Source organism: Lissotriton vulgaris, chromosome 3_1, assembly GCF_964263255.1.
Source record: "Lissotriton vulgaris chromosome 3_1, aLisVul1.2, whole genome shotgun sequence".
Taxonomy (NCBI): domain Eukaryota; kingdom Metazoa; phylum Chordata; class Amphibia; order Caudata; family Salamandridae; genus Lissotriton; species Lissotriton vulgaris.
In genome coordinates, this window is record NC_141689.1 from 1,293,262,229 (window position 1) to 1,293,283,676 (window position 21,448).

A 21,448-nucleotide genomic window follows, 5' to 3' on the forward strand; every position below is an offset into this window, starting at 1 on the left:
ACTAAGATATAGGCTGTGTGAGAGGGTGCCCAAGCATGAGCTACGCCCCTCTGCAGGTTTCGGAATCACTTCTCTGCAGCTGTTCTGTGATGCACCCAGACCATATACTCTTAAGTGCATTATAACCTCGCTGTTAATGCTAACTTTGGAATGGCTGCATGGAAACATGCTGTGTTTGGTGTCAACACTGTAGAATCCTACCCCCCCAACAGTTCTGGCAGCGGGGGTAGAATTCCACCCTTCCAGAGGGAGACGACATGTGCACACTTACTTAAATGGTAATAGTTTAAAAGAGCCCTGGCATCACAAAATCGATGCCAGAGACACAAGTCTGACCTCCTGCTACTGGAGGGAACTTCGACAGGGGAGGCCTGGACAATAGGTTTCCTGTTACAGGGAGGTGTAACCACCTCCAAGACTGGCTTTAGTGTATTGGGGCTGGGTGGGTGCATTCACAGAATGCTTTTCAGACAGTGCTGTAACCACCCCCACGGACCCTAGAGTAAGTACATCCCCTAAACTTAATATAAGCATTGGAACCCAGTCCTTAGGACTTTAGATTACCCTGGACCAAACTCTGCAACATATCACCTAGAACTTCAACATTCTATTTTGACTAGAAGATGGAAGCATCTCCCTTGGGCTCAAGGAGTAACTCCCCTGTTCAAATATGCGCCAAAGAAGCATCTTGCCGTTCTGTATTTCCAAGGCTCCCGCTGGATCCTGAAGGATTTGTGATACAGGACCCAGACTTCCAGATATCTTTGAGGCCGAACCGAGATCGCAGCAAAGCTGAGACCCGCAGCCATCACGAGAGATTTTGAACTGGAACCCCTAGACACCCTGCACATCTGCTAGTTCATTGACTTCCCAAGATTCCCTGAAGTTGTGCACTGAGCTACTTGTAGTCCAAGCCCCGAGCACCATTTGCACTGAAGATTGTGGGCATACACTCCACAAGTGTTTCGTGGGCCTGCTTCTAGCATTTCAGCTTGAGGCTCCTTCACGATCCCTTGTCCATCGTCTGGTGGGTCCACACAAAGATAACTCTTCTATTTCTTGGGATTTCCTGGTTGCTCCAGATGTGCCCTGACTCCCCTCCATAGGTTGAGTCCATCAGACTTTGCTGGTCTGCACCAAAGCCAATCTCTGCTTTCTGTGTAGGGTGCTGTTGCCAAGGCTTGTTGTGTCTAATCTGGATACCAACGCTGCAGCACTTGACATCCTTCATAGGCAGCTCAAATACAGCCCCTGGTTGTCGTTGATGCCTCCTGGTCCCCATGGCTGAGGAGTCAACTTTCACCTTCTTCACCTGAAATCACCTAACATTGGTTGGCATTTTCTCTTTGCCTTCCTTGTCACTGGCTAGTGACCCAGACTCTGTCCCCTCTGTTTTCAGGTTCTTCAGATTGTCGATGCCCCCTTGAATCAATGAATACACTTTCCACTTGGTCGCCTGTAGCACTCTTCAGCAGCTCGCTATTGGAAATGACGGCGAAACCCGATATCAAAAGACACCTATGCATCCGGCTTTCCTGGGTGAGGTAACTCGAGTACTCCTGTGCTCCCATGCGTATTGGCTTTAGAACTGCCTAGTTCTAAAGGGGTTTGCTCTAAGTCCACTCCTAAGTGTCCTTAATCTGTAACTTTCCAACTGCAACTTTCCCCATAGAAGTTAATGGCGATTTGTGGCTGTGTTTAGACAGTGCACGCATTCCTCGTGGGTCCCCTGTGTCACTACCTTGGGTGGCTCCTGGTGGTCTCAGCGGTTCTAAAGCTCTAGGCCTTGAATCTATGTCAGTCGTGGTTCTTATACCGCTTTCTTAGTATATGGTTTGTGATGCCTCTAGGGCTAATCATATATTGTGCTAATTTACTGTGTGCTAAATAAGTTTACTTGTGTACTTTTAACATTAGCCTCATAAAGAGACTAGGGGGATGCGTTTAGGATAAATACATATACCTGGTGTGGTTCTGCTTTCATTTGGTCATTACATGAGATTATAGACTGGTAAAACCCGCTGCTTTACAGTCCTTGAAGACTTAGCCTGAAGGCTGCTCTCCACAGCTACCACTAGGATAGCTTTCTTTAAGGTTGTCTTTCCCCTACCATGTTATGTTATGTTATGTTAAAAGGGTGCTTCTATAGCGCACGGCTACTCTGAGGAGTGTCCCGGTGCTGTTGGAGCCTCACAAGACGAGGAGAAGAGCAGAGGAAAAATCAGGCAGTATAGGTCCTGAGAAACAGAGCAGGGATGGAAGAGACTTATTGCTGAAACAACCAGGTTTTCAAGTTCTTCCTGAATGTCAGGAGATTGGAACAGGACCTGAGCGCGAGAGGAAGATTATTGCACAGTTGGGGCGCCAGATGTTGAAAGGCGCGGCCGCCGATGCGAACTCGATGAATCCTAGGGGTGACTGCCCTAGCTTGTGACGACGAGCGAAGGGATCTCGGTGGAAGGTAAAACGTGATCCACTTTCAAAGGTAACGGGCGCCTAGACCATGCAGGGCTTTAAAGGCGATGATCAGGGTCTTGAAAGCAATCCGCTTCTTAATAGGCAGCCAGTGGAGGGTACTGAGGAGCTCTGTCACCCTGGCCCTTCTGTTAAGGCCTAAGATGGCTCGGGCTGCCGAGTTCTGTACTATCTGTAGGCGTGATATAAGATAGTCCAGGAGGCCAAGGTACAGAATGTTGGCATAGGCCAGGCGAGAGCCAATCAGGGCCTGCACTGTGGTCCTTCTGTGTTCGATGGATAGGAGGGGCAGGAACTTTCTCAGCATCTTTAAAATTGTGCAGCATCTACCGGCCAGGCCCGACACTTGTCCCCTAACAGAGAGGCAGTTGTCGACCTGGATTCCTAGATTCTTCGACGACCCTGAGTCACTTTCAGGAGGGAACATTGCGGCCGGCCACCACTCCTTCCATCTGGGATCGGCCGGGCAGCCGAAGAAGAGGACCTCCGACTTTTTGGAATTGCACTTAAGGCAGTGTCGGTTGAACCAGTCAAACACCGCACCGAGGCAGTGCCGTATGGAAGATCCGTCAAAGTCGTGGTCCTTATCACAGGTGAACAGGAGCTGTGTATCGTCAGTGTACGATACGATCTGGGCCCCAAAACCCTCCATGAGTGCGGCCAAAGGGGTCATGTAAATGTTAAGGATCGAAGGGCTCAAGATTGAGCCCTGCGGAACTCCGACCTCCAGAGGTGGCATCGCGGCGGAAAAAGGTGGGGCCCAGATAGTTTGTTGTCGGTTAGAGAGGAAGGAACGGAACCAGTTGAACACCGTCCCCCTCAAACCCACCTCCCAGAGTCTTGCAAGGAGGAGGTTGTGGGGGACGGTGTCAAATGCCGCAGAGAGATCGAGCATCAACAACATGACTTTTCCTCCCTTGTCCAAGGTGGACTTAATCACTTTGGTGACCTCGAGAAGAGCGGTTTCAGTGCTCAGGTTAGAGCGAAAGCCTGACTGGGATGTGTGGAGAATATCATTAGCCTCAAGAAAGTGGGACAAAGAGGTGTGGACATGTTTTTCAACCACTTTCGCGAGGGCAGGCAAAAGGGAGATGGGTCGGTAATTAGCGTGCAAGTCCGGATTCAAATTGGATTTCTTTAATAGTGGTAAGATCAGAACATGTTTCCAAGGCTGCGGGACTTCCCCTGTGCTCAGTGAGACATTGAGTATCGGGTTGATGAGATGGTTAAGGGTGGGGGCTAGTTGGGCAAGGGTTTTGGCGGGGCAAGGGTCCCGGCGAGAACCTGATTTCAGCTTAATTAGAAGGTCCAGAGAAGTCTGCAAAGACATATCCGGGAATTAACGGAGGGAAGGTTCTGATGTGGGAGATGACGGAACCAGAAAATCGGGAGAGGAAGTATGGATCATATTGGGGACATCAAAAGAAAGCTGGATATTTTTAATTTTAAGGGGTCGTTTGGACTGGTGCAAGGTGCCCACTAGAATAGTGGACAGCATATGCCAGGCCAACTTCTCACATTGGTGTGCAGCGTGTGGGATTCCAGCTTGGCATTGTTTTACCAGATAATCTCAAGTGTGTGATCATTTGAAAACCACTAAAGGTACCAGAGGTACATATAATACAAGCTTAAATACCGTAAATTCTACTGAACTTAGAGTTGTGTGTTAAGGGCTAAAGTACACCCTTTCTACAACTCAAAGAGTCCAGTAGGTACCCAACTAGAGTAGGTAGGGCTTACACCACACCTAACTAGTTATGTCTTCAAGGCCAAGAATCAGTGGATCCCTGCCAGATGTCAGTAGATTATTTATTTATTTATTTTTTTAGAGCTTTTTGAAGCAAGTTACAAACAAATCGAACATGCCACCCCCACCTTCCACCCACCAGTGGACTAACACATCAGTATAGCATCAACCACTTTTCTGCGCATTTTCCAAGAGTTACACAGCCATTTAGCCAACAACCCTATCAATGGGGTAGGCAGCGTTTAAAGGTACACAAATACATTTACACACTCAGATCTGAGAACGCAAGGAGGCAGCGGTATCATGACTCGCGACCCAAGTCCAGGAATCTGATAATCACTCAACTTCCAATGTGCCCCAAGTGCTACTCCCCCTCCACCCAGGACTCCTGTGGCTCAGCGCCCAGGTTGTTGTCTGCGCTAGTCGCTAAGTAGGTTTGGTAAAGCCCCCAAAAGTCCTTGGGTCTGTTGGTAGGGGAAAGGAGTTCGCTATAGATCTCTGACTGTGTGCAGCAATACAGCATGTTGTGCACCCATCTTTTAGGTGTTGGCTTCGGTCCCTCATCCAGCAGCATGCTACTACCCTACGTGCAATTAAGAACCCCATGTCAGCCAGTCTACGGACTGCACTCGGCAACTTCTTGGTGTACCATATCAGAGCTATCGCAGGGTCAGGGAGAATGACAATCTTAGTAATGGTGCTGAGTTCAGTGAAAATCTTGACCCAAAAGTCATATATCCCCGGGCAATGCCACGCTAGGTGGAGGAAATCAACGTTAGGCGAATGACACCTCTCACACTCCGCTGTGGCTCTAAGACCATACCTGAAGAGTCTAGCTGGCGTATAATATGTCCGGTTGAGGAATTTGAAGTGGACCAGCCTGTGTCGTCCGTTCAGGGAGATTCTCTTAGTGTTAGTGCAGCAGTATGTCCATGCGTCATCATCCAGTGCCATTTGCAAGTCTACTTGCCAAGCCAATCTTGCTTTAGTGTATGTGTTTTCCCTATGGGATTGTGACAGGGTGTATAGATGAGGGATCAATTTCTGCGAGGTTGTGACCTTAATGACGTGTGTGAGTTCCGTCACCTCAGGCGATTCCGCCATATCCCCCCCCGAGAAGTTCCGAAAGAGCGTGACGTACCCTAAAGTAATGGAATCTCGTCAGCGGCGACAGGACCTCCAGACCAACCCTTGCTTGTTCCCAAGTTTTGACCCCTTGTTTGTCCCCAAACAGATCTCCTCCAGTCTCGATCCCAAGTTTCCGCATAGCGTCTAGTACCCCCTTCTCACGCAGTGGGGGCAGCCACCGGGTCCAGTCAATGGCCATACTAGGGGAGTACATCAATGCACCGTTTTGCCTCTGTAGGAGGGTGCTCCATGCATGGTTCGTAGCCGCCAGCGGATCTAGGATTCCCGTGCGGCAATCAGTAGGTTAAAAAAACGTATGCGGGAGCGAGAGCGGACGGGCAAACAATGTTTCCATTTTAATGTGTGGTATGTCTTTGGCTTTGTGCCCGTGTACCCAAGTGTGAAGGTGAGCAGCCTGCGCCACTCTGTATTTATTTTATTTACGTAATTTTTATAGCGCAACAAATACCCTGGGGTGTCTCGGCGCTGTGGAGCTACTGGGGTCAGTCATCCTTTTACTGGTTAAATAACCAAGTTTTTAGGAGCCTGCGGAAGCTCATCAGGTTAGGGGCAGATTTGATGGACTGTGGCAAAAGATTCCAGAGTTTTGGGGTGGCCACCAAGAAACGTCTATCTCCCCAGGTGGCGGTTCTTGTACGTGGCACAGTGAGGAGGTTGGTATTGGCCGATCTTAATTGCCGTCTAGGAGTATATGGCTGAAAGGCTTCCGTCAGGAACCTGGGTCCTATGTTGTGTACTGCCTTATATGCAATACAGAGGGCCTTGAATTTGATGCGGCTCTCAACTCTCAGCCAGTGGAGATGACGAATGCCAAGAGTGGTAGAATTGCGGCGGGGAATGCTCAGGAGAATCCTGGCTGCCGCATTCTGAATGGATTGCAGCTTTGTTATGACACGCTTCTGGGTGTGGAGAAAGAGAGCGTTTCCATAATCCATTTTGGAGAAGACTAAGGTAGAAACCAAAGTCTTCCCAGCTGAGGGAGGGAGATAAGGCAGCAGCTTCTTAATCTTTTTCAGGATAAAGAATGAAGACGACACAACCTTGTTTGTATGCAGGTCGAAGACCAACTTGCTGTCAAAAATGACTCCCAGGTTTCTGGCTTTTTCCACTGGGACAGGTGGATGGCCGAGCTTTTCCGGCCACCAGTTAGTCGACCATTCTGGAGAGAGTTTTCCAAAGGTCATAACCTCAGTCTTGTCCGAGTTGAGTCTAAGAAAATTGGAGGCCATCCAGGTACTGATCTCAAGCATAGCTTTCTGAAAGTTGGCTGCCACTGTGCAGCCGTCCTTATGGATGCCCAGGACCAGCTGGGTATCATCTGCATAAGATGTTAACCGTATTCCATATTCCTTTATTACCCTCGCTAAGTCCGCTACATAAATGTTAAATAACATGGGACTTAGCGAGGAACCTTGTGGGACTCCACAAGGAAGTGCAGAGATGGGTGAGTAGAAATCTCCCAGCCTTACAGTCTGGGTACGGTCTGCCAGGAAAGATGAAATGAGATCCTTGGCCGGACCGTTTATGCCCAGAGCTGTGACACGGTCGACTAAGGTGGCATGGTCGACCGTGTCAAAGGCCGCTGACAAGTCCAAAAGGATGAGGACAGCCGCCCCCCCCTGATCCATGATTGCCCTGATCTCGTCAGAGGCCTTAATCAGGGCGGTCTCTGTCCCATGCCCTTTCCTGAAGCCAAACTGCGTTTCGTCGAGAAGTATAGTTCTAGGTCCGGCGCATTTAGACCTCCCATATTGTATGGTAGTGTAAGAAGCGACCATTTCTCCCTGGGCTGTCGGCCCGCCCACGCAAGCCTAGTCAGTTCCTGTTGGAGTCTTTGGAAGAACGTCTTGGGGAGCACCATCGGGATGGATGTGAATAAGAATAAGAATCTGGTAAGCACTACCATTTTCATGATGGCGATCCGCCCCATTAGGGAGAGCAGAAGTTTGCACCAGGTGGTCACGTCATCCTCCAGCCTACTGAAGGCGGTGCCATAGTTGGCTCTAAATAAGGTCTCAGGGTCTGTATGCAGTTGAACCCCCAAGTATCTAACCGTGTCCGTGGTCCAGGTGAGCGGGTATTCCATGGTCATAGGTAGTGTGACAGGGGTCAGGGGAAAAGCTAGTGATTTCAACCAGTTGACTCGCAGACCTGACAGTGCGCCGAAGCGGACCACTTTCCTCAGTACTGATGACAAGTTGTTGTCTGGGTCTCTGACATATAATAATGTGAGTGTCGTCCGCATACATCGAGACTACTATCTTGTAGTTTGGAAAACATATGCCTTCATTACCATGGTATTCCCCGGAGGGTGCAAGCCAGGGGCTCAGCCACTAGCGCATACAGCAGGGGCAAGAGTGGGCACCCCTGTCTAGTGCCTCTAGTGATCGGAAATGAGTCTGTCACCAAATCTTTAATTCTGATTCAAGTGCGTGGCTGATGATACAAATCTCCTATAATTTGTAGGAAAGGTTGTCCTAGACCCATGTGCTGCAGCACCCATCTCATGAAATTCCATTCCACAGAGTCAAAGGCTTTCTCCATGTCAAGGAAGACTGCTAGCGCTTTCTTGTCTTGTCGTGTATGTTGCATTGTGTCTATTAAAGTGCGGATGTTATAAGTTAGATTCCTGCTTGGAATGAAGGCTGCCTGTTCTGGGGCCACCAACTGGGGCGCCAGCAAAGCTAGCCAGTTGGCCAGGACCTTAGCGAACAGTTTTGCGTCTACATTTAGTAGGGACAGGGGTCGGTATGAACTACAGTCCTCCCTTGGCATGCCAGGTTTCGGAATAGTAACTAGAAGCGCCTCTCTCATTGATTCAGGCATTTTGCCTTCTACACAGATGTTATCAAAGAGAGCCGACAGATGTGGAATGAGCTGTTCTTTAAAGGCATTGTAAAAACCAGCCGTCAGGCCATCCGTTCCCGGAGCGCTGCCAGGCTTCATGCTCTTCAGGGCTTCGGATATTTCGTCTTTTTCTATAGGGTGCATGAGGAATTCCCTATCCGAGTTTGGCAGAGTGGGGAGATCTATGTGTCCAAGGTAATACTCAATGTCCTCTTCTAGGTTCCCCCCCTGGCTGTGTAGAGGTCCGTATAGTAAGTTTTAAATTTGTGAGCTATTTCTGCTGGGTCTGTCAGGGCCTCGCACGCGGCCGATTTTACCTCTGTGATTTGCTGGCATTTTCTCCCACCACCAATAATCCTGGCCAACAGTGCGCCAGGTCTGTCGCGTTCTCCATATACTCTAGCTGTGGCATATTTCCCCATGTGTTTGACTTCCCTGTCTGCTTCATCGTGGTATTCTTCAAGTAACATTTTAATTTTGTCGCTCATTACACTGTCAGCCCTTTCTCTCTGTTTCCTTTCCAGAACTTCTAGCTGCTTCTCGAGGTCTGCTAATTGCGTGCGAATCGCCTTCAGTACTCCCGAGTGCTTGGACATCGTCACCCCTCGGATGTATACTTTAAATATCTCCCAGACAGTCTGAAATCTTTCCACTGAGTCTATATTAGTGTTGAAGAATAGGTCTATGGCCGCAGCTAGCTCACCCCTAAACACTGTGTCCAGCAGCGAGTATGGTGGGAATCGCCAAGTGAAAGGCGGGACATCCGAGCCCTGGGCTTCCATCTCCAAGAGCACAGGCGAGTGGTCTGAGAGTGTTCTAGAAAGAACACTACATCTGGCAATCAAACCTAATCTGGAATCCGGGATCAACCAATAGTCAATCCTGGGGTGCATATCGTGATACGCAGAGTAGTGGGTGTAGCCTCCCTGTTGTGGATTGCGTGATCGCCAGGCGTCCCCCAGGCCTAGTCGCGTCATAATGCCTTGTAGTTCCACCGCCGCTGCTGCCGGCTTACGGTGCGCGCCAGCAGACCTATCAAGGGTGGGGTCCAGTGTGAGTTTACTCGCCATCTCTTTGTAAAACTCGGGGGAGTCGAAGTTTGGACCGTAGGTGTTAACCACGACTAGGGCAGTTCCAGTCCAGTGCATCTAGAGATTACATATAGGCCCTCCGAGTCTGCTTCTAGGGTTTTCTGTGTGAGTTTGGATTTGGGGTTTACCCATGTCATGACGCTTCTGGCGTGTGTAGTGGAGCCAGCAGCTGCTACATTGCCATCTAGTCCCTTACAGTGTAGGATCCTACTAGCCATAGGGAGGTGTGTCTCCTGGATCAGGGCCAGATCTATATTGTGTCGCTGCAAGTAGCTTAGCACATTCCGCACTTTCCTGTGATCATTAAGACCGCGCACATTCCACGTGAGCGCCCTAAGTCTGTTAACGCGCGTGTTGTCTATGTCAACTGCCATCGCATTGGAGTCGCTTCGTGAAGTCTCCCAGAGTCTAGGTTGGTCGCCTGATCATTTAGTGTGTTGCATGTGCCCCTATTGTGCATTACGCTGTGTTGTGGGCTGTGTGTATTTGGTTGCACAGAATTCAATGTGTCTACCCCAGAACAGTAAATCTCCACCCCACCTCCCTTCCCCTTAGATTATCCCCCCTCCCACAGCAGACCATCCCCAACTCGGCCTAGCCTGAAAATACTTCCCCTGCCAGAGCTTCCCAATTGACCCATGCTGGTCCCCGCAGGAACCCACTGTGCATACAGCGCTAGGGCAGAGGTCGCCAGAATTAGAACAATTATAATTTAACAGTGCTCACAATCCTGCTCTAGCATCATCACCCCGTACATGTCCCTTAATGGTAGCCCATATTGGGGTATCCTGCGTTCGACCAATAGTCTCTCACAATAGTGTCTACATCCCCCCGCTGTTTATCAGGCTTTTCACGCGCCAGCCGTGTATGGGAGGGAGCGTATGTCCGTCCGGAGCATGCAGACCCCAGTATCTATATAGGCAAACATAACACGGAAAAGTCTCACCATGTCCCAGGACTCCAGAGCTCACACGGGCACCTTGTGTCCTCCTCGCTCCCCGCTGTCTGTGAGACCGAGTGAACAGATATGCAAGTCTCAACACCAATGTCTCACCACGGCTTTTCCTCAGTTTGTCACGCGTCTAGGGTACACGAATGGTACTGCCTTGTTATTCTCGCTCATCCAAGCGGCTTTTGGGTTCCTGTTCCTCCAGCCGGCCTCTGGGGCTGTTCCTTTGCTCCTTAGTCCAAGTCTTTAGGGCCTTTTGTAGGTCTTTTGGTGTGAATGCCCCTTTCGGTTAATTCTTAGCTTCGCCGAGATCTGAGTTGTTTTTTGTACGGAGCAAAGTGCCTCCGCTCCTCCTGCACCTTCGCAGTAAAGTCTGGGTATAGGAGATAGCAGCTGACCCTTCTCCCTGGCCACCCTCAGCACAGTATCTTTGTCTCTATACTTTAGGAGTTTTGCAATATGTTGCCTCGGGGGGGGGGCCCGGGCGCTGGCGGGGGCCCAGCGTGCAATGTGCCCTCCCCACTATAAACATGGGCGGGAAGACGTCCCCTACCAGCAAGGTGGTCAGCAGCTTCTCCACAAATAGCTCCATTTTACCTGTGGGTGTAGTTTCCGAGACTCCCGTGATGCGTATATTAGAGCGTCTAGAGCGGGCTTCCAAATCTTCCGACCTGTCCTGTATTACCTGGAGGATCTTTCCTATTTGTTTGTGGTCTTTATCTAGTTCCATTTGCCCTTCCTCAACTTCAGTCAGAAGTCTTTCCGACAGATCCAGTCGTTACGCATGTTTATCCACTCTTTCCGACATCCTTTCCATGCGGTAAGTAAGGGCGTCAATCTTCATCCCTATCGACGCCATACTATCCTGCAAGCCCTTCTCCATGGTGACCAGCAATTCCTTGATGTCTGAATATATCGAGTTCTCCTGATTTCTGGTTTGTTGCACCGTTTCCGGCTCCTGTGGATCTGGGGCCTACGCACAACGCTGTTCGAACTGGACTTTGGTTAGCGTCTTGTCCCCTTTCCCCATTGTTCTGGGGCAGCGCACAGTGGTCCCACTCCTCATAGTCAGCCGCAGGGGGTGGCTCTGTTCGTCGCAGTGTTCCCGCCACCAGAGTCCCGCCCGGTCTATTCGGTTGGCTCACCAGGGGCTGCCCCCCTCCTGCAAGCAGATCCGCACCAGCCAGGCCAAGACGGGAGGTAGCAAGACGTGTCTGAATGTCCAGTGGGGTGCTCACCTCAATAGTCAGAGGTTGTTTCTCCACCCCACTGCCCAGCAATCAAGGGGTGTGGGGACCGGGGGCCGCCCGAGGTGTTTTCCCCGCAAGGGCTTACAACGCTCATGCCTCAGGTAGGAGGCCCGCCTCAGCCGTCCTAGAGTGGCAGCTCAGTCTCTCCCGCAGGGCACTTCACCGACCCTGCCCGGATTATTGTTTTAGAGAGCAGGCCCCGGTCCACCACCACATCCTCCTCTGCTGTGCCTGGTCTCGTGTGCACAATTCCACTGCGGCTGTAGTACGATGCCTGGGGTGGGAGGGGGGCAGCTGTCCAGTTCGTTACCGTCTCCTCACAACCTCCCCGGATAGCATCTTGCGTTCTCTGTAGGAGCGTTCTCGGCAATGGCTGTGGGGCTCCCCTATTGTACACAAGCGGTGAGCTCTATCTGCTGCTACCATGCGCCAGGAGGGGGGCGAGTAGGCCCAAGCGAGACCAAGACTCACTTCTGTCGTCGGGGCACGCAAACCTGTCTCCGAGACAATTTTTCTCCCTCAGTGCCCTCACCAGCGCTCCTGCGCCTCCAAGGGTGTTAACACTGCTTCGGACCAGCTTCGAGAGGGCCTCCCCAGGCAGCTCTGAATGTTGGACAAAGTCTCCCTGTTTGCCAGGTTTGCCGCAAGCTCCCCCTTATTTCGGACCGTCGGGGTACAAGCAGGGTACCCCCCTCGATGTTTGCAGCCCCCAGGGTTGTCCTCCACTCACCGCTACCTTCTTCTGCACTCCGGTCAGCAGTGGTCACAGTGCCCTCGCATGCTCGCGGCAACTCGGGGTCATATATCGTGACTCACGCCGCACGTCGGGTGACACAAGCCAGGCAACCCACCACGCCAGTATGGGGCTTTGTGGCCTATGCTGCCGAATGTTTAACCTCCCGCAGCTCAGGCTCAGGCATTCAGAACTTTCCTGCACCAACCGCTGATGGTGCCAGCAGTTCCCAGGGGTCGTGTGCCGTTGTTTAGGGTTCACGGGCACTGTTGTAGGAGATAATTGTCGGATATTGTGGGTGATTTTGCAGAGCTCGGTGCTCAAGCGTACCCCATCGACGCTGGCAAGCTCCGCTCCCCAGATGTCAGTAGATTACAGACATCCAAGTATGACACCTTCCCTTTTCAAGAGTTAAGGGCTTTGTGTACTAAGAGGAAATTGAACACACCAAAAAAATATAACCACCCAACATCTCACAGAAGTGTTGATCCTTGATGCCCAGAGAAAGGCTTCAGAGCCTGCAAAGGTAGACAGTGTGGTGGACGCAACAGTAGGGGAAGAGCCTATGGTACCAATGAAGTTGGTGAGCTGAGCCCCTCTGCAGCTTTCAGAATCACTTCTCTGTATCTGTTCTGTGATACAGCCATACCATATACTCTTAAGTGCATTATCTATGCTAACTTTGGGATGGCTGCATCAAAACATGTCGTGTTTGGTGTCAAACACTTTGGAATCCTACCACCCCCACCAGTCAGGGCGGCAGGGTTAGAATTCCACCCTTCTAGAGGGAAAAGACATGTGCACACTTACTTAAACTGTAATAGTTTTAATGAGACCTGGCATCACAAAATGGATGTCACAGACATGGGTCTGACCTCCTGCTGGTTAACAAAACTTCAGCAGGGGAGGCTTGGACAATAGGTTTCCTGTCACAGGGAGGTGTAACCACCTCCCAGACAGGCTTTAGTGTATTCAGGCTGAGTGGGTGCATTCATAGAATGCTTTTTCAGGCAGTGCTGGGGGCACACTTGGTGTCCTTGTGCATACCCCAGTTCAAACCAGTTGCAGGGGGACTCGGCCCCTGCTCTGGTGTGAAACTGGACAAAGGGAAAGGGATGTAACCACCACCACCCTGGGTCCTACCATAGGTGGGAATCTCGAGTAAGTCAAACCCCTAAACTTAGTATAAGTATAGGAACCCAGTCCTTAGGACTTTGGATTACCCTGAACGACACTCTGCAACATATCTCCTGGAAATTCGACATTCTATTTCGACTAGAAGATGGAAGAATCTCCCTTGGGGCCAAGGAGTGACTCCCCTGTTCAAACAGGCACCAACAAAGCATCTTTCCAGTCTGCATTTCCAAGCATCCCACTGGAACCTGAAGATTCTGTGACACAGGACATGGATTTCCAGACATCTTCGAGGCTGACACGAGATCCCAGCAAAGCCGAGACCTGTAGCCATCACGAGAGACGTGGGCCAGAACCCCTGGAAACCCTGCATATTTGCTAGTGCACCTACTTTCCGAGCTTTCCTGAAGTTGTGCATTGGGGTACTTGTAGTCCAAGCCCTGAGCACCATCTGCACCTAAGATTTTGGGCCTACACTCCACGAGTGTTCTGTGGGCCTGCTTCTACCATTTCTGCTTGAGGCCCCTTTGTGATCCTTGGTCCATCAACGTGTGGGTCCCCACAAAGGTAACTCTTCTGTTTCTTGGGATTTTCTGGTTGCTCCAGACATGCCCTGACTCCCCTCCAAAGGGTGAGTCTCTTAGACCTTGCTGGTCTGCACCGAAGCCAATCTTTGCTTTCTGTGTCGGTTGCTGTTGCCCAGGCTTGTTGGGTCCAATCTGGATACCGATGATGCAGCACTCGATATTCTTTGTGTGAAAGGTCAAATCCAGCTCCTGGTCATTATCGACACCTCCTGTTCCTCATGGCTGAAGAGTCAAGCTTCACCTTCTTCAGCTGAAATCACCCGAAATTGGTTGGCATAATCTCCTTGCCTTTTTGATCACTGGCCAGTGACCCAGACTCTGTCCCCTCTGTCCCCTCTGCTTTCAGGTTCTTCAGATCTTCAATCCACCCTCAGATCCATCCGGACACTTTGGTCGCCTGCAGCACTTCTTCGCTGCTCGCCAAAGGAAACGACAACGAAAGCCGACACCAAAAGACACCTATGCCCCCGGATTCTCGCGAATTTGCAGATTTTTTTTTTGTGTTCGCAAGGGTTTCTGCCATTTCGCGAGGGTTTGGTACTAGTTCGCAATTGTGAACTTACTTGTCGGCTCGCAACGGTCGCGACTATGTTGTTTCTACGTCTGGTTCATCATCACAGCCTCCCAGCACCCTCTGTTTCACCACTGCCACCCTCTCTTCCACCCATGCCACCCTCTGTTACATCAATACCACCCTCTGGTTCATCATCACTGTAGATTATTTTTGGGGGGGAAAAGCAAGCACACCTGCCCTGCTTCAACTGACATGAATTAATTTGGGGTTAGTTTATTAATGTGTCACTGGTTTAAAATTCAAGGTCTGGCACCTGCTTCCTTATCAGTAATTTGCTTTCTGTTGCAGTGCAATTTTTTTTCCAGGACCTTTGTGGCCTACTTCTAGCTATTCTATGAGCCTGCTGTGAGGGTCAGAGCAGGGTCATACAATTGTTGCAACTAGCAACTGAACTCTGGAGGGGCCCCAGTCAGGAAGCACTACAGTGAATTGTTACTAATGATAAGTTTGAACTCTTGCACCTGCCGAGTGCTTTCAGTTTTGCAAAACTCATTTTTCTGCAATTTTGCGGGATTCACATGGCGCGAACACACGCGAGATCGTATTCAGAAGCCCCGAATTCGTGCAAATATGCGATTTCTTTTTTTGCGGCGTGTTAGTTCGCAAGGTTTTGTGCGTTTTACCCTCGTGGTCATTCAAGGCCGCGGCAATCTTGTTTGCATGACGTATTTCCGTTTCCGGGCGCGAAGTGTAATCTCGCAAAGTGTGCGGCTTGCAAGTACAATTTTGCGAGTGTTCGCGAGGAACATCTCGCGCGAACTTACCCGCGCAGTCGTGAACGGCCGCGGCCATCTTGTTTCTCATTCATTGCTATGGTTCTGGGCATGCTTCTTGTATCCTCTCTAAATCTGTGCCATCCTTTGCTTGTTTGAAGTTTTTTTAATCTATTTTACTTATTATCTATCCCTCTATTTTTCTAGCCCTATATTTTTGTGTTTACTGCTACTTTTTGTTAATTTTAAACTACTTTTTTAAACTCTTTTTTTTTTCTTCTCTTCCCTATTCTATTTTCTTTGTTCCTTTCCGCCCAGACCATGGTGAAGGGAGCCGGGAAGCATCCCGAGAAGGGGAAGGGTCCTGCACCCCGTGCCCGGCTCCCGTGCGGGCGTTTGAGGGGGGAGACAGTCGCACCCCGGGAGATTTTCAGCCCGGAGGAGGTGGGCACACTAGTGTTCTATGTACAGCGCCACCTCCCCAGGACCATAATGGCAGGCGGCAAGATCGGAGGCGGGTACGGGATGCGGGATCGCCGGAAGCGGTGGGATAAGGTGTGCCCGGCCATGTACCACCACTCTCAGGTCCGGCGCACCTACAACCAGGCCACCCACCGCTGGACGGATGTCCTGACCCGTGAACGAGATCTGCTCGACCTGCTTTGCCTTGAGATCCCCGGGCTTGGTGAGTAGTAGTAGTAGCTATTTCTTTACGACTCTGTTTTCTCCTGCTGTGTTATTATATTGCAATCTTTTTTTTTTACCAAGAGCAATAATGCTGCTCATTACATTGTAGGTATATTATATTTCAAAATCTACTGTGCATTTCAGGTGCACTGCTCTCCTTCTCAGTAGTGTTGCTACTATGCCTATTTGTTTTCGATTTTGTGTTCATTTCATTGGCCTGTGAAATTATGTATGAGTGTAGTTTAAAGAACTGCGTAATGCTACACACTAAGGTTCAGATGTTTAATTACCGGTGCATCCCTGCAAAGTAGCAGGGATGCACCAGTAATTGTGCGCCACGCCACTATCTCCCATGGTGCGCCGTATTTACAATGCGGCGCACCATGGGCCCAAAACGTCACCAAAGCGTTACGCATCTGTGCCGTAAGGGCGGCGCATTGCTGGAGTTGCGTCGCAACTGTGGTAAATAAAATTACCGGGACTATTTTTCTATACATTAAATGACAATAAGGATAGCTCAATACAATGAGAGGCAGAGTCCGTGGTATGAGAGTCATACGGGCTTTAATTAAGTGGCTCGAGACACTCGACATCGGGTTCCATCACCACTAAGGTTCAGGAAGGGATATTCAACATTTTATTAACATCACTCATTATATATAGTTAAACTGTACAATTGAAATGAATACAGTAGGCGTAACAGGTGAAAAGAGAGAGATAAGAACACATTGGCATAAAAGAGGGCGTGTAAGGAGGCGTACACGTAGGCGTGCACCTGATGAGTCAGAGAAGTGTCACAAGTGGGTGGATGCTTAGAGAAAGTTTGCAGGGTCAGCAGAAACCTTTGCCACGGATGCGCGCGCAACTGAGCATGACGTGGTATAGACGTGTAGCTGGGGAAAGCTGGGGGCTTGACTTTAGCACTAGTAGAGGAGACTGGTGTCTGGGATGTCAGAACGACCTGCACCTATGGCATATCTGGTATCTTGTGTTTAGAGGATGTATTATCTGAAGTAAAAGGTCTCTCGGCCAGGGGCCGTTCAATGCTGAATGCTAGTGCGTGCATATGGTTCTTCATGCAATGTACGGGGGCCATGGGCCTACCATGGTAACGGGTTCAGTAAATTACTTGCATGGAGACAGGAAGGCAGGGCCCTTTGCTCTGCAGCCGGGAATATGTTTACCTATTTCACTAGACTTGAATGTGTTCTTGCGGAGGCTGAGCAGATAACTGTAGGCAAAATACCGTCTTGGCAGGCAGGCCAGGCCGAGCCGGGCACCGCTCGCCTGGGCAGGATGTAAGGTAGAGGTCAGGGATGCATACCTAAACTGCAGTTTTCAGAGACAGAAGAGACTCGGAGCCTCAATTAAGGGCCTGGCTCGACTGAGCCAGAAAAACGTGGAGAACGTTTGCTTTGCGATATTTAAAAGTGCACCATGTAAATGCATTGGAAACGTAGGCCTTAATGTGGAATCAGTACTTTATACATGGGGGGTTCACTAACTAACATGCTAACATTGGACGGAAATGCATATGCGTCTTCATGGCAGGCACGGAAAGGGAATTACACGACATACATGGAACACGGGTGCATGGCTAGGTTGCGAGTGGGGGACACATTGACTACCTAAAAATTTCTATTTCCTCACAACGATGGCGCAGCTCCATCAATGCTCTGGCGTGCCCTATCTCCCCAATGCTGCGTCAAACCGTACGTCTGCTTCAAGCAGGCGCAGGGTTTGAGTCACGCATCATTGTCGTTAAAGTGAGTGATTGAAATCTTGTAGATTTCCCTCAGCCACTTTTAGGATGCGTTCCTGCGCAGGAACAACCTCCCTTGAGCCGGAACGCCCCCTGATGGTGCAGGGCTTTACAACGTGATGCATCTCCCATATGCGTCACGTTGTTAATATACGCTGCACCATTGCGCCTCTTTTGTGCTGCCGCTGCGTCACAAAAGTCACGCAACAATGGAGCAAAAGAGCCGCAAGGGGCTTCTAAATCAGCCCCTACAGACTCAAGTCCAGTCCTTCCTTTGTACACATGGCGATAAGAAGAAATAGTGGTGGTGGATTGATAGTTTGAGTATTTTAATGAGTGGTTAATGTAGTAGGAAACTTTAGTGTTGTCGCTGATCTGCAATCACGATGGACTTTGGCTGTCACTTCGCGTGCTGTGGACTGCTGCCTGCCAATCCTAGGCAAACCTTTTTAGTACATTGTGTAGTGAGTTACATAAGAAGTTTCCAATTCGATGGTCCGCAAATCAAGCAATACTAATAACGTAGTAGACCACATGAGATTGGTCAATAATATATCCTGTTGAATAGTTGTCGATTTGCTATTTTGCCAAAATATTTTGTTAGTTCTTTTGAAATGTTTGATTTGGTTGACAAATACCATCCATGTTTTCTGTTTTTCTTTCTTTCATGTTGTACATCAGCTTCCCCCAGGGGCAAGAGGAGGACACAGGAGGAGGAGGAGGAGGAGGAGGAGGAGGAGGAGGAGGGTGCTGTTGAGGATGCAGGCCAGGATCGGGCAGGCGAGGGCTCCTTTGCTGGCCCCAATAAGTTTTAATTTTATTATAGAGTACTTATTTTTTCCCAGCGTTCCTCATTCGATTTTTTCTAAATCGTCTTTGATATTCTTGTAGACTGGATCTAAATTCTTATCCTGCCTCGACTATGACTCCGTGTGGTATTACTAGATTATTCTTATTAGTCTGTCTGTGTAGCTAACTAAGATTGCATATTTGGCAATTCCATTGGACTCCCATTCTAGTCAGCAATAGCTCTATGCACAGAGTGCAGTCCTCTGGGATTGTCCATAATGTCTTTTCAAGTCTTCTAAATGTTTATGCTTTGACAATTGCCAACAATAAAAAGGTGAATGGCCACCAAGAAAGAATAAGATACTACTTTACTTTTGGTTTGGATAGGAGGACAATCCATTCTACTACTGTTGCAGGGACAAATCTGCACAAACAGAACTATGGACACTAAATAATGCATTGCTTAGCTTATCAATTATAATAGGTGCTGTTAGACTTTCCACATACCTCAGTGATAACAGATTTTGTAGTTGAACCCCCAATCTCCTTACTGACTAGATAGTGTGGCAGAGTCATTTAGCTCCCAAAGTCACCGATGATTATGATTATTCCCCAATGATGTCAGAGGCACGGACTCATGCTTGCAAAAATTGCAAAACCTTTAGCTCATCCACTCTAGTCTGGAGGACCAAAAACCACAGAGTCTATTTAAGTTTAAAAGCTTTATTAAAAGTAAACACATTTATTAAAATCAAGTTTGTCATAAAAGTAAACGTTTAACTGAAAATGGAAAAGTGCTTAGTGCTGACGATTAATTGGACACATTTCTTGTGGTCGAGCCGATCTCTCACCTGGTTTGAACTTGATCCTGCTCGTGTTCTTAGAAGTCAAGCTTCTGTCTGTTAGGAGAAAAAGTGGTGCGTGTTAAAAATAAAAAGCAAGCATTCATCAGTTGTGCCAAAAAGTGCAGCAAGACAACAGCCTTCCCTGGAAAAAGGGACATTTTTACTTTAGAGTAGACAGTCACAAATTATTACATTGTATACTGTTTTTTTCACATTTCTTTCTTCCTCCTAGACCAAATATTATATAGTAGTGAGTGGTGTATTCTAACATTATTAAATGTACTTTGTAGGTGGAACATCTGGAGGCGGGGCCAGCGCGGTGGTGGTGGTGGCATTGGACGAGGACAACTCTGGGGAGGAGGCGGTGGAAGGGCCGGACAATTCTGTGGGGGATGACACGGTGGTGGCGGGCAGAGGTAAGCTATATATACCTTACTTATTGAGATTGAAGACTGCAGAGTGTGCTTTCTGCACGGGTGTATTATAAATAAACCAGGTAGTAGCCTCCTCTAAATGTACTTCGACTTAGCTGTGAAGTGTTTGGCGAGAAGAATCCCAATCAGATCTGAGATGAACTTGATGGATGGGATGAACGAAAAGCGAAAGAAGGGTGTAAGTAAGTGTGGAAGGACGAGAAATGTAATGATGACTGGCTAAGAAGAATGATATGTGTTTGCTTGGTCCCCGAGGTGGCTGGGAAGGAAAGAATATGGTATGGTGCATGGCTGGGTGAATGATGAAGCAAGGATGGGTGGAAGGAGAACAGCCTGGGTGGGTGAAATAGAAACTGTATGTGTGCATATACTTTGAATGGATGGATGCCTGGATCATTCATGGTACTATCTGACTCTTAGATAGCATATGTGTATCTAGAGAGAGTAGACGGTCACTGGATGAACTAAGTGTTACTTTGAAGAGCATGTAACACCGCACCCGCACGTCCGTTCCAGTGTAGGAAAGGCAAGGAAAAGAAGTTGTAATTTTGTCCAAATACTACCATGAATAGTAGCAGTAGTTTGTATTGCAACTGCAAGCACAGCATATATCCGGTTATTACCGTGGACACTCCCTACCTCTCTTAATAACTTTAGTTTAGTAGTAGTACGTCATTCATGTGTGGGTGTATCACTGTTCACTCAATAATAAGCAAAGCACCTAAAGTCATCCCATATGTCATCAAATACATCCCATGTGAAGTGATAGATAATCAGATTATGTAGCTTCTTCATTTTCCTTTTCTAATACTCATTTGCACTGTAGGGTAAAAGCTAAATTAATTAAGCAGTAGCCCTTTTAACAGAGTATTCTCAGTGCCACCCGTAATAGAAAAGTAAGAACTTCGCCACCTGCATGTACTATACCGGTACAGTAACACAAGTCTGTCTCACTCACCATGGTGTGCGTCTGTTTTTCTCGGGTGCAAGTTCACTGCGCTGGCATTATGCCGGCTTGCATAAGATAACGTACCAATTTTCCTAAACAAGAGAGAAGAAGAAGAATAAGGCTGGTGTACTGTCATAGTCGACTGTAATGGAAGTCCATAGTGCTCGTAGAATTTGATCCTTAAACTCCCACTAATGTTAGAGCAAGGATGAAGAAGTCGGAGGTTACATAGATACTGTCCTCAATAGTTATGTACTGTGCTTTCAATTTGCTACTTGTACTGTGACAACTTTCTGCTCAATCATTTTGTGTTAATCTTAAGGAGCATTGGTTACAGACTATGTCTTTCTTTCTTCATGTAGTTGCTCCTTCCAAATCCAAGAGACCATCAAGGAGGAAGGAGCTGGCTCGAATGGCCCGGCAACAGAGGCTGGATGCCACTGTCGCTGAATATCGGCGGTTGGTGGCCCTGGAGGAGGAGGAGATGCAGTCTGGTACTACAACAACATCCACTGGGACAGCTGCATCCTCCTCCGTACGGGCTGCCAGCCAGCGCAGTGCTCCAGCGGTACGAAGCCGGGCTACCAAAGCCAAACACCACCGCCGAGCAGCAAAGACAGCAGCTGCCCCCCACAGGATTTGCAAGGCACGCCGGCGCCGCTTATCCCTCAGACTGTCCTACCTGGAGCAGGAGGTCCTGAACTATAAGAACTTGGTGGAGGGCCTCCGCTTC